At 44.9% G+C, this 13,291-nt stretch overlaps 1 protein-coding gene across 8 annotated transcripts in view; it reads right to left on the bottom strand.

Moving 5' to 3' along the window:
• RAPGEF6 (Rap guanine nucleotide exchange factor 6) overlaps nt 1-13,291 on the bottom strand; it is a 120,654-nt gene that overhangs the window by 48,363 nt on the left and 59,000 nt on the right. The gene's annotated exons all lie outside the window — the stretch shown is intronic.

Here is a 13,291-nt window from a genome sequence, read left to right as displayed (position 1 = left end):
GCCGGACGCAGCGCGGCTTCTGCCAGAGGCCTGTCCAGCCACGCACGGGCTCTGGTAGCACCACTTGACACCAGGCAGTTTAAATTAAACTATCTATCCAGATTCCTAATGATTTACAAACTTTCAGTACGGCTCAAGCAGCACTGCCCCAGCAGTTTGTCTTCTCTAACTCTGTGTACAATTTAAGATCCTCATGACAAAGGCCGTTTCATACAGCAAGGCTGAGAGCGACTGCTGGACCAAAATGCAGCTCTCACAATGAGAAGAGAGTTGTGCGTGGAATTTGTCTGTACTTTTCATAAGTACACGCTGAAGACCAGCTCAAACCACCAGCACCGTTCCCCAGGGAGTATTTTTGATCAAGGCATTAATCACTTATAACTGATCTCCATTCCCCCGGCCAGCACCGCCATCAGTCCCCATTGCTTACACAGCACGCGGGCGTCTGTGATGCTCCTGCTGGACTTCACAATGAGACTGTAAAAGACATTTCGTGCAGGTTAATGTAAGGAAACGCTGCAATATCTCTTTAAATCGGAGAGAGATATAAGGTTTATTTGAGACGAGTGACCTTTAAAGTGCTGCTTGCCACTCTACTCAATCTCCCAAAATAAATCACAGCTTCTGTCTTTTGTATGTCATTTTTATTACCCAAACCGATTGTTCTTTCCTTCAGAGCTCGCTAAGCAGCAATACGGGGATCGGATGTGTTTGTACCAACATGACAGCGGGCGCGGGAAGGACTCGTGGATGTGGTAATGAAGTTGCTCGAAGTGCTTTAAAATTGTCTGAACTACCGGCAAAAAGCGTTCACTTATTCAACTACGATCTCCACATGGGAGAAGCTTCGAAGCTTATTCCAAATGCATCAGTAACTTGAAAAATTGTATGTTATGGAAACAAGGTCAAAACAGCAACATTCACCTATGTCCACATCAGAAACTTTCAGAAGCGGTGTGTAGATATCCCCGGTACCTTCTGGCTAGTCGTGTGCCACAGTACCCGCTGGCAGGAAAACCCTGAATATCCGTGAAACTCTCAAGAACAATGGTTTAGAAAATAAGATTATTCACATACCGCTTGAGCTACTAACAATCACTATCCGCCTTCTACCCCAAGAAATTACAGCCTGGAACCCAAATCTGAGCTGCTGGCACTGCCAGTCCTGACACAGACGCCCCGCACGTCTCTGAGCCTGACCTTTCCCAGCGAGGGACATTTAGCACAACCCCCCCACCGAAACGGCATACTGCGGCTCCGAGCTGCAGGGAGAGGAAGCGAGGAGACCAGAAGCGGAGGAGACCAGAAGCCACAGCCCGCACAGCCACCTCCAGCTCTGCCCTCCCACGGGGCCAGCAAAGTACAGTCAGTGACGGCGCTCCAGAAGAACTGAACCGACGGGGCAGTTTTTAAGACATTGCAAGCGGCGTATGCGAGCTGCTGAGAAGGAAATAAACACTGAGTCCTTCAGAAGCCCGTGCCAACGGCAGCGTGTTTTGCCACACGGGCTCGGAGGCGACAGCAGGCTGGGCTTCTTTTCCCTCAGCATCTGCGAAGGAGGCTTCTGGCGGGCTCCTGTCCTTGGGCATCCTTGTAAAAAGGGTGGTCCTGGGGAAAAGTGTGGAGAAACCCACTGATGTCAAGGGCAATGGACAAAACCCAGGGAGGTTGCGTGGGGAGAGACAGGATTGAAACGGGAAGGGAGGAACCAGGAGGGGACAGGGACCCGACAGCACCCACCACTGCGTGAGGTGTCCTGGGGCAACGGCTCCACGGTGCCACGCGTGACACTGGGGGACCGGCAACAGAGCTATGTGGACCTACACAGATGCTCGCTGGTTTGCTAAAATCACGCTGAAAATGGTTGAAAATTAAAGAAGAATGAAAGAATTGGTGAGAACCTAGTAATACAAGCATAAAAACTATAAACGTTAATCATGAGCAACTTTAACAGCCAGTAACTTTGTCCAAAAAGTCCCACACAAGAACAACCCTATATATCCCGTAATCTGCTTCAAAATTATTCATCTCCTAATAAACCATTCAAAACGTGCTGCATTTCAATCACTTTGTTTATCGTAAGCAGTATGAAAGACAGAAGAAGTAAGGAGCACCCCACGGGCCGCAGCGACCCCGCACTGTGCCCGAGGGCGAAGGTTCGGTGGGCTGGTGCTCCCCGGAGCCCAGCTCTGCCTTCTCGCTTTTCAGCAATGTATACTCCCAAAGGTATACTTTTTATGTTTAAACAGGCAAGGCAGGGCATCTTGATCTAATACAGAATTACCAACTTCCTCAGCCTCGTTTGATGACGAGGGCAGAGGCTCGTTTGATACGTGATTTCTCCCAGGACTGCTGAGGTTCCCGACAGCCCCCAGCCAAGAGCCACGGCGCTGTTGCACCAGCCAGGCCCAGAGACGCTGCGCTTCGGCTAGAAATGGAGTCACCTACCTCGCACAACATGGAATCACGCCTACACACCCCAACCAGACACCAGACATTAGAGAAAATTGCATATTCCTTCCTGTACAGCAGGCACCACCCAGCAAAGACTCACCGGCTGTGTTTTTACAGAGAGGCTTTTGCAGTATTACATTCACTACCAGGGAACTCCTCAGGGAAAAAAAAAAAGAAAGTGTTGGCAATTCCATTCCCCACCCAAAATACTCCTTAGACTTCTCAGAATCTGCCAGCTACTGATTGAAGACGACACAACAGCAGCAAGAAAAATAACTACGTGGAGAAGCAGTGCGTTCAATGGACTTGGTTTCAGTTTTTTACGCAATCAATGACACCAAGCGTTGTGTACATCATTGGACAGTGGATATTTGGATATTTCTGGTCTTACCAGTAAAACGACCCATTTCCATCTCATCTCAAAGCTGAGATACTTCATGTGATTGCTTGGTGTATGAACTGGGGCCTTCATCTCTAAGATTCGTTTAGCCCTACGTATTCCTCTGACAAAGCGCTAACATAAGAGGCAACATTTGTCAGCAGTGGAAGGAGAAGAGCCATTAAGACCATATGCATGCGTGTATATATACAGACATTGCAAAAATCCCTATATTATTTTGTGTGACAGATCACTTATGTCTACAATTGCATTTTAAATGGCAGCAATGCTCTGTACCGCACCTTGTGCACTTGGTAGCACACAAGCAAGGCACGCATCCTCTTCTGCATCTTTCTTGCACAAACTTCTCGACAGAGAGGCTGAATCACATAGAAACCTCCTAAAATGTTACAAGTCTTTGGCTGTTCTGGGGCATATCTACTCACATATTACAGTACAATACTGTCAGCCACAGTAACTATTTTTTATTAAGAATTAGGCCACTGTCAATCGATTAAGTAGTTGTCACATCCAAGTTTTTACTTTGTGCATCTTCCTGAAAAGTTTACTTGAGCTTACTTTGCCGAAGTAAAACAATAATTTCAACATAGAAACTACAAAGCAAAAAGCGTGCTTTAATTGCTATACCTCGGAAAATGTTGCTTCTCTGTTTCTAGTTCAACTTCTAGGAATGGAGAAGTACTACCCTAAAAAGAACCACAAATTAAAAAAAATATGATTGAAGCAAAACCCACATATCAATTCAATTCCAGATTTTCCAAAACTAAGAGGTTGCAGCTCTATCTTGTAAAAAGACAAAAAGAATTAGTTCTGACAGAAGTAATACCACCCCAGATTTACAAAGGCGCAGTACTTTTCCTCCACTGCCACCAAATGCTTTGCAGCAATTTGGCGACACTGAATTTTTACACGTACACATTTCCACTTTGTTTTCCAGCTATCCAGCGCCGTACTGAGCTGCATCTCCCTGCATCACATTTGAAGTATCTCGTTTTCCAGACATCCAGTCTGAGGTATCTGATCGCCGAAGATGCACGCAAGACAGCAAAAACTACTGGGATGTTTGTGTTTGAACAAGGATTTCCAACTAAAATTCATTTTCTAAATGAGTCTTTGTAATTAATTTAGTTTCACATTAATATTTATATCCATACCTACGGTCACACAGGCTATACAAGTGACCTGCCAACTTTCTCCAAGTCTCATGTCTGTAATTTTTAAATTAATTGGAGAACAAATTCCGACGTACGCTGTATTTCACAAGCTAGCAGACCACTTCTACAGCCCCGAGTGGAGTGCGTCTGCAGTGACATTCACTTCCTACGTAAACACCATTTACTCTCAGCAATGAAGTCACACAGAATACTTGGGAATTAAATTAAAAGCTAATTTTGGTATGGCAGATTTTAAGACCGCACATGCCCTGTACAACAGAACAAATTACGGGATCTTTTATGAGATGGCCACCAATCCATCCTTCAGAAGCATGCTGAAGATGAATGTTAGCCTGAGGATAAACTTCCCTTTACGTGCTCCCAAGGAAGGCTCTGCCTAAAAATTAAGGTTATAGAAAGTCATTGCAGAGCTTATACAGAGAGAAAGCAGGCACGTAAGTTGTAAGTTACTACTGGGCAGAAGTTAACACGTAGGGGGGTAAAGTGAGAGTTTTGTCCCTCTGTTCCCCATTCTTTACAGGGAAAGGGCTGAGAGCCTCCTTCAGAGCAGGGCTCCGCGCTCCGCACGCTGCAGTTCCTGGGGGGCTGACGTCAGAGTCTGCCGGTACCTTTCCTACTGAAAAGCTGCTTCTGTGAGTTTGCTCTGCAAGTTTTGAAAATAAGTAACAGCATCTCCTGAAACAGTTCGAGTAACCTTAAAACACAGGTTGGAAGGGCGTATACAAAAAATGGCAAAATAGCCTTGAAAAGAAGGACAAAGGACCTATGAATTACCTTTTGCTACATGTAAAAGAAGCCTCATCCATCGTGTTTCATGCTGCATTAAGTGGCATGTTTAAGAAACGTGCTCAGAAACATCCTGCAGCGAGGGCACTGACCAAAGGACTCACCACCAGAAAAGAACTGCTACAGGAAGCGCAGTCTCTGTAAAATTCTCCTGCTGTATAGCATCCATTAAAAATGGAAAATACTGGAAGAAAAAACTGACAGTAAGGAAGCAAGAGTTTCAGCTTGCCCTTTATTTGATACTCCTTGATAGCGAAGTGTTTCACCAGTTCTCCGAGGCCGCTGTCTCTGAGCTCACCACGGATCGATCCCGGCTGGACACAGGAGAAGCACCAGCCTCAGACGCAGAGGGAACACACTGTCCTTTTACAGGCTGCGTAAGCAAATCTTCTGTCCTTGGTTTTACAGGCTGTCAGTAACCTTACACCTTATTTTCTTTTTCTGAAGTTCCCTGAAACATTGCCAGCACGAGGAATATCCAGAAACAGGGCGCTGATTCCCCCAGAACAGCCCCAGACGAGCTGCGCGGCCCCGCATCGCACGGTGCTGCGCGCCCACCTCTCCCCTGCACCCCTACGCCGCCTAGCAATCCCAATTTTAAGGCACACGTTTATTATTTTGCTTACCGTTTGTGATTTTCCATTAAAAGGTTTTCACTGTTTTAAGTCGGAACCCATTAACACACCCTTAGGGCATTAACTGTGATTGCACTCGGTAACCCCTGAGATTTAGGAAATGCTCCCACTTGAGCTCCATCACAGCCAAGTGTTTCAAGGGCAGCAATTTCCCTTTCTTGGCTGATGCAGAAAGTTCAGGCTGTTACAACCTGCCAGTTAAAAAAAGCCTCCTCCCATCCCTTCGCATGCCTTTTTTTTTTTTCATTGATGCCCTTGACTCAAAGTCTTTCGTAGAGTTACCATTAGAACGAAATAGTTCTGCCCACATTTCTTCATTTTCATTCCCATTTGCGCTTTCAGTCTTCGGATATCCATCACCGAAGTTTGCCATTTGTTCTCACCGCTGAAAGCTAAGACATAACAAGACTACGAGCAGCCTTGGCTAAATAACTACTGCAGAAAAACTGTGACAAGAGCCACCGATGCGATGAGTTGCGTTCCTCCCACATCACGGTCATCACAACCCAAATCTGGTTATTTTAAATACCTTGTGATCAAAGACTCGATCACGTTAAATAAGCTCCATGTAGAAAAAACTCCCTGGAACTGGCAATCAGCTTCCCTTGGTCCGTACCAGCTTTGAAGCAGCAGCTGACTGGCTCTGGCCAGCACCAGAGCACTGCTCTGGATTTCTGGTAGGCACAGGTGCTTCTCTAATTTCTCTGTTCAGATGCCTTCCTAGCTGTACCATCAGTAAAACACCCTGTTTTCTAGCATTTTATTCACCAGGTATTTTGGTGGTCTCACTTAGTGCCTGCAATTCAATAACCAGTTAGCTCATTTTCACCAGTTAACTTATTTCTTTAGTTAGTTGGTTTTTCTTTCCACAACAGACTAACCCAAAAAACACCGATGTTCACTCACACACACATGCTGTCAGCCTCTTGCCAAGCAAACCTCTCCATACACCACTTTTGTTCTCATCCATCCCACTTATTCCATCTGAAGGGAAAAACAAACACTCAGTATTTTTTTTCCTTAGCATCAGTAAGACAAATATCTCATATATCTCACGAGTAAAATCATGAGAAACCACTGATCACTAGAGTGAAGTTATTTTTCAATATTTTCATTAGCCCTTTTTTCTAGGTAATTTTATGTAAAATTAACTCTGGTTTACGTGCTCACTTTTTGCACAGAAGCCACGGTTCCGCTCCAGTTTAGACATGTGTAAGCATAAAACACATGCAGAGCTGTGCTAATGGGAGAGGAGAAAGTCGCTCCTCTGAGGGCAAGGCGAGCCCGGCTGAATTACGGATGCTGACATCACTCACCGACTTACTTAATGCAAACAAAAGCATCTCCTCAAAGACCACAGATGTTCCGCCAATGGCACAAAAGAAGATTTCTTTAGATTTCTGAAGAGCAGCAATGATTTTCTAAAGAGCAGCACTGATTTTTATTTATTTATTGGCTCCACGAAGGCAATGATCAGTCCTGAAGTTAAACTCCCGAAGCATCCAGCCTTCTCCTTGAATGACAGCCGCCCTGCCGAGAGCTCAGCTCAGGGGGTGGCGGTCGCCAACTCATGGATCAAATATTTGCCCAACAGGTTCAGCTGAAAGCCCGTAACCTTCAATAACATCACGCAAAGAAAAATGGTGCCTCTCCCAGCTTCCGAGTTCCCCTTTGTAAAACGCACACAGGATGCACTTACGGACAGATTTTTTTCAGACCTTGTTTCAGCTCATTAGCTGCGGTGTGTACTCACTCCAAGCACTACCCACAAGCATCTCAAAGAAATAGCGACCAAGCCAATGCCGTTCACAACAGCCTTGCAGCGCCTTGAGAAGCATTCCTTGTAGTCTTCCTAAAATAACCCCAGGCTTACAAAAGAAAATAGAAAAACCAAAAAAATACACACAAAAAAAATACAACCCCCTAGAGGCTGCTCTATGCCCCCAGCAGCCAAGAACGTCTTGGTCTTTATGGCTCATACCATGCAAAGAAAACAAAATCCTCAAAAGTGTTACGTTTCCTTAGTAACAATAAGGCGACATGAGGACAGAATTTCAAAGTAAATTCTGGTGTTGCCTTAAAGTACATACGTAATGCAATTTTAATTTGGTTTTCATATGTTTGAATTATAGATCACCGCTCCGCTTTAACTCACGATAATACTCGGCATCTGCCACGCAAATATCTTGGCTTTGGAGAAGGAGGGGCTTTGGCTGTGAAGATGCTCCTCGGTATGAAAAAGCGCCGATGAAACCCCATAATACTGGGAATACCCAATATGTAAACACAAGCTGCAGTTTTTACAACCACCAATTAATACAGAGCAACTATTTTCTGGCCTAATCACAACGTAACATTTGTATAACGCCAAGAATTATGTTCTGTTATTATGAAAATGTTACAATAAGAACTCAAAAAGACGTTTTCACTGCTCAAGTTCAAATTTTGCTGTTTGTTCTTGCCACTGAAAACTCATTACAGGACGAAGAGCAGCGTTGGCTGGATAACTACTGCAGAGAAGCTGCAGCAGCAGCCAGCACGGCGATGAGCTGTGCGAGGAGCCTGAGGTTCAGAGCCCCGGCAGCCCCAACGCCTGGGGAGCTCGCCTCCTGAGAAGGCGCTGCGGGGCACGCGGAGCTCCGCACCTACACTGAGCTTTGTCTTTGCCTAATAATTTATGAACTTCTATATGCACCGATTGGTAAAATACCAAGGCTGGTCCCTCCTCGCGCACCCTGGGGCTGATCCGTGCTCTCCTCGCTGTAGGGCCAGGCAAGCACCAGCCATGGGAGGCATGGCCCATGCAACCAGCACGCAGCACGCCATGGACGTGCCAATTCAGCTCCGGCTGGGGGCTGCATCCCTCGCTATCCAGGCCCCCAGCCCCTCCAGAGAACAAAGAAGCACCAACCTTCCGTCCCCATCGTCTCCGCATTCGTACAGAAAGGCATTCGTGGAAGCGAGAGGGGCACAACGGGGTGGTCCCGAGTGAGCTCCTGGCTGTACGCAGCACTGCAACAAAGCCGGTTTAAAAACAAAGCCCAGGAGGAAATAAATGAAAAGATAGATGTTTGTTTGCATATTAAGAGCCAACTTCCGATAAAAACAATCCTTCAGGAAAAGGCTGTTTCTGTTGAAAGTAGGAAGATGCGTGCTTGCATTTAACATCAAACTCATTGTACACTGGAGTATGAGAAAATGCAAGTTTTTAGAGTAAGTGGCCTCGTTGCTCATATTAAACCTTTTTTTTAGTCTTCATAAATTGTCAAGCAAAAAGTGCATGAAAAAGTTTTACTTAAAATGTCATGCAAGTTGTTTATGAAAGCATAGCTAAAAACCTAAGTGTAACGGATTGCCACGTGTCAGCCCAGGCCCTCGAAGGTCTCTGCGAGCCCTCAGCTCTCAGATTGCCCCACGAGTAACCCAGAGGCTGTGCTCCTGCAGATCAGTTACAGCACAGAAACGAGGCAATCCTGCCGTTGCAGGGGGTGGAGAGGGAAAAGATCTGGAAGTATGGAAAAGGAGAGGCCATAAATGTTTTGAGGAGCTGGCTGGAACTCCAAAAACCTCAAAACAGGACCAAACCATACAAACCAAGCGGCTAGGAGGTGAAAGAACCATCAGTGATTGAAGAGCTGAGCTCACAGGGCTGTCAGAGGCTGCGTGCCTGTGCCCAGGAGCTCAGGCAGAGGGGTGATGAGCACCCATGGGTGGCACCCACCCCAAGTGACAGCGGGGGGCTCGGCATTGCTGAAAGCTGAGCTGCGAGCTGCGGGCACAGAGGAGGCGCAGGGGAGAGGTGAGGTCAAGAGGAAGAGAAAGATGCTGTCAAAATCAACCGAAAAAACAAAGCAAAGGGTCAGTTACTCTGTTTGCACCGAAAACATTTAAAATTCATGCTGCCGGGGCTACGTTTCACATGAGTGCATTAGCAAAGACGAGGATGACATCGAATCAAATCAAGGAGCCACTATCCAAGCTCTGTTTTTCTTCTGATGAGCTGAAAATAATCTTTAATTGCGTGAAGGTTTCAGCTCAGGATCTCAGAGATCAAACTGATGCCCTTTGAAGTCGGAAGATGATGTTAGACTGCTTTTATTTATGGTTAACTAAAGCCTGCATCACACCCCTGCAAGACAGCAGCAGAAATAGGAATGGGACTGCAAAATGACTTCCAGTTTTCTGCTCTAACCCCAACACAAACTTCTAGGGAGCAAACTTACCTTTTGTTATTATGTTTAGCATTAACAGATTTTATTTGAACAGCAGAAAGAGAACTCAGAAGCCTAGATAACCTAGATAAAGGAGAAAATAAGCTGCTGTCTACTGTTGTTAGACAATTTTAATGTGCACCTGGGATCTTAAATGAAACTGTTACCCTTCAGAACCGAACACTTTAGAAGCTGAGAAATTAAGTCAAAAATCATTTTCTGTAAAAAGTACATTATCACAAAAAGCATCCCTTTTAAAATATCCTGCATAGAAATGTTATCCGATCACTTCCTATTTCCCCTATCAGACCCTCCTGACACACAGATAGGGTAGCTATGTACGCGTTCTAGTCTTGGGAATTTTAGGCTGTGCATGAAATTTCTGTCGCTGGAGAACCCCACACATCTAAATCTTTAGGCTTAGAACTCTTTAATGCCAACTTCATAACGTGCCTGTGTTTAAGAGTCTGATATCAGAGAGTGCACTACAGTCAATTTAGCAAACACTGAGAAAGTTACAATCAGAATTATAAAGACAATCAAAATCTTTGTTTGCATTAAAATAATGTGTTTGTATCATAGGAATCCTGCTTAGCATAAGTTGAGTGCCTCATTTGCAAATATACTGTCTGTGGAAGCAGTCTTCTACTTTCCTTTATGTCCCTCCAAAGTCAGTGGCTTGACAGCTGGGACAGCTTTGCCACACTCCTCACTGCTCATCGCATTCACCACGTTTGCCGAAGGATGCCTGCGTCTCTCTGCGTTTTGTCTTCCACAGCCTATCACCCCAGGGAGCACACGGTCCCTAGGGCAGAGACCTAGGGCAGAGACCATTTCTCATGATGTGCTTCCGACGTGGGGCTCTGCTCCTGCGCTGGTACCTCCAGACAACCGACAGAAGGAAGAGCCGACATCTTCCTGCAGCAGCCAGTGAGCATTGTTGGACACCTTTCCAAATATCGGTGCAGCCCCGAGAAATACCATTCACCTCCACAAGGCTCTGCGCAGCAGGGCTGGATGGCTCGGCAACCAACCTTCAGGTGCACTGCAGAAATTCATCCTCCTCAAAGTTTTTTTTCTTGGTTTATCCTCCTCTTGGCAGCATTTTATGCAGGAAAATAGACTGCATTGGTTATTTTACAGATGTCTACTGCATCCCTTTCACTTTTGGAAGCCAAAAGGCACAGACCCCGCTCCCAGGGGTACACACAACACTAGCGGGCATGGACACCCCTTGTCCCCAGAGCTCCTCTTCCCAGGGGTGCCATCTCCAAAAGGCAGCTTCCCCTGCACCGATGGGTAGCCATAAAAAATTATCCTCATGTTCTCCTTTATGCACCTTCACAAAAGCTTACCTTTCTGATTAGTCACAAGGAGTGTGACTTCACTTTGCTCTGATTAAACAGAGGTAATGCTACTGGCACATTCAGAACAGCTATAATTACAACTGAGTCAACAGTCCGTTCTCAAACTGCTGTCTTATACCTCACTTTAAAGGCAACTCAGTTAAAAAATCTGGGACAGATACCTATGCAAGTCTACAGAATTCTGAATTTAATCACTGAGAAAACAAATGGAAGATCAGATGGTCACTGCTCTACAGCAAGAAACAGTTCCAGCTACAGAATGGGATTATAAATTACTTGACATTTACAAGTTAAAAGTTACAAGCTTGCGTATTTTAGAAATTCTGAAGTCAAGTTATTTTACTAAAATACGTATTATTATAAAGCACCCATCACAGAAACAGATTTATGGAACAGAGCTTAGATCAAAAACTAAACAGAATGAACTCAGATATAACTCAGATAATCAGTGTGTTTAATCCTATGCATACTTTTCAGAGTTGCAGAGCGTCAAGAATTGATGAGTCCTAAAAGTCTTGGGAGGGGTTGCAGGAATTTTGGGGAGCTTTGTATGGTTTTGCAGAACAGGGCTACAAGGGGTTCTTCTGTGGTGGTTTCAAAGATGAACAACTTTTATCTGTGGACTGGGATGCTAAACCAGCTAGTAAGTTTGCATCAGCCGAAAGAAAGAAAGAAAGAAAGAAAGAAAGAAAGAAAGAAAGAAAGAAAGAGAAATGAACAAAACCAAACATACATCTTTCTCCCCAACGTTTTATAGCATTTCATTTCTGAATAGCAAATGAGTGAATAAATGGCAGCAATCCACCGGGTATTGTGCTGACACAGGGGTCAAAAGCCCTTCCAATTATTGTTATTTCCCACCCTCCACAAACCCTTCTTTGACCACAGGGTTTCTTTTCTTGTGGTTTCTCACTTAGGCCCAAACTCTCCTGAAAGAGCAGCCTCAGCTGAAGCACAAACGTGACTAAGCATTCCCAGTTTTTAAGCAATATTACCCGTCCAGACCTTCTCAACAAGGGCGGTGCGGGCTAGACGAGCTTCAGGAAACCAATCCCTTCGTATTTAATGTCTACAGACTGGGAAGGAAGTAAAGGAATCTACACGTATACTGGAGACTCAAACGATGACACAAACAGGCCAAAATCTGCCAACGTGACCACTGAGGCTAGGAGCCGTCATGAGCACACCAAGTCCCTCTGCCTTCCCAGTCCCGGCTGCTCCCCTCGGCTTTCGCTGCTGAAACGCGCACAACAGCCCAGATGGGCCACAAACATGGACCCGTATTCAGATATTAATGGTGGCAACTGCACTTGGAAACCCCAAATCCCAGCATTTCCCACCCTCCCTCCCTGTAAACAGTGAGCTTCCATTTACATCGTCAGATGTAAAAAAAAAATAAGCAGGGAAAAACCATTATGTCCGTGAACTTCATGCACCCAGCTGGACTTGTCTTGTGCCTCTCCAGGCCGCTGCAGCGCTTGGTCCCTAAAGCTGAAGGGACCTCAAACTTTTGGGACCGAAGTCAAGAGCAAATTTCTTGCTCCAAAGTCACCGACGAATCTCACGATCCCAACCCACTGCCTCCGAGCACTGCTGGCTTTAACACACGAGAAAGTTGCACAATCCTTATTCTAGCCTGCATGAGCTTCTGCGACATAAATACAAAAACTGTAAGAGAAAAGGTATATTTCACTGGCCTCAGCATTATAAGTCAATTCTTGTGTCTTGGGTTACTGTACTAGTAGCAGTCTTAATAAAACACCAGTCACTCCAGTAATTTTCTGAGAAAGCATACCAAACTGCAAGAGTCTGACTAACAGTATACATATATCTATACATACATATATATTCTTAATTTAAAGGCTTTTATATCAGTGAGTTGGTTTGCTCGAACGTTCTAGATTTCATTACCTTCTTTAAAAAGAAACACTATTCCCCCCCCAGCTTGACAAAAATACTGCATCTTCAAACAGACAATTCGTGTCCTCTAAAGCTAATTGTAATTACATAGTTTGGCTAAATAATTAACCGATTCCATAATGATGCACAAAGGAAGCAAGCAGTACAGTTTCATACAGCTTGAAAAATCAGGTTTCTATATCAATATTTTCAAGTTAGCCATAAAGACAAACAGTCATAAAAATGTTATACTTCCATTACACTTGTTTATATATTAATAGGCTAAAAAGCAAGCTTTACACATTTCGTAACAAAATGGCATTTTTACACTTCCTGTTCATCTGTAAGCTCTTAGCGTATAAAA

The sequence above is a fragment of the Anser cygnoides genome, chromosome 14 (genome assembly GCF_040182565.1).
Source record: "Anser cygnoides isolate HZ-2024a breed goose chromosome 14, Taihu_goose_T2T_genome, whole genome shotgun sequence".
Taxonomy (NCBI): Eukaryota; Metazoa; Chordata; class Aves; order Anseriformes; family Anatidae; genus Anser; species Anser cygnoides.
This window is presented reverse-complemented; position numbering and strand designations above follow the sequence as displayed.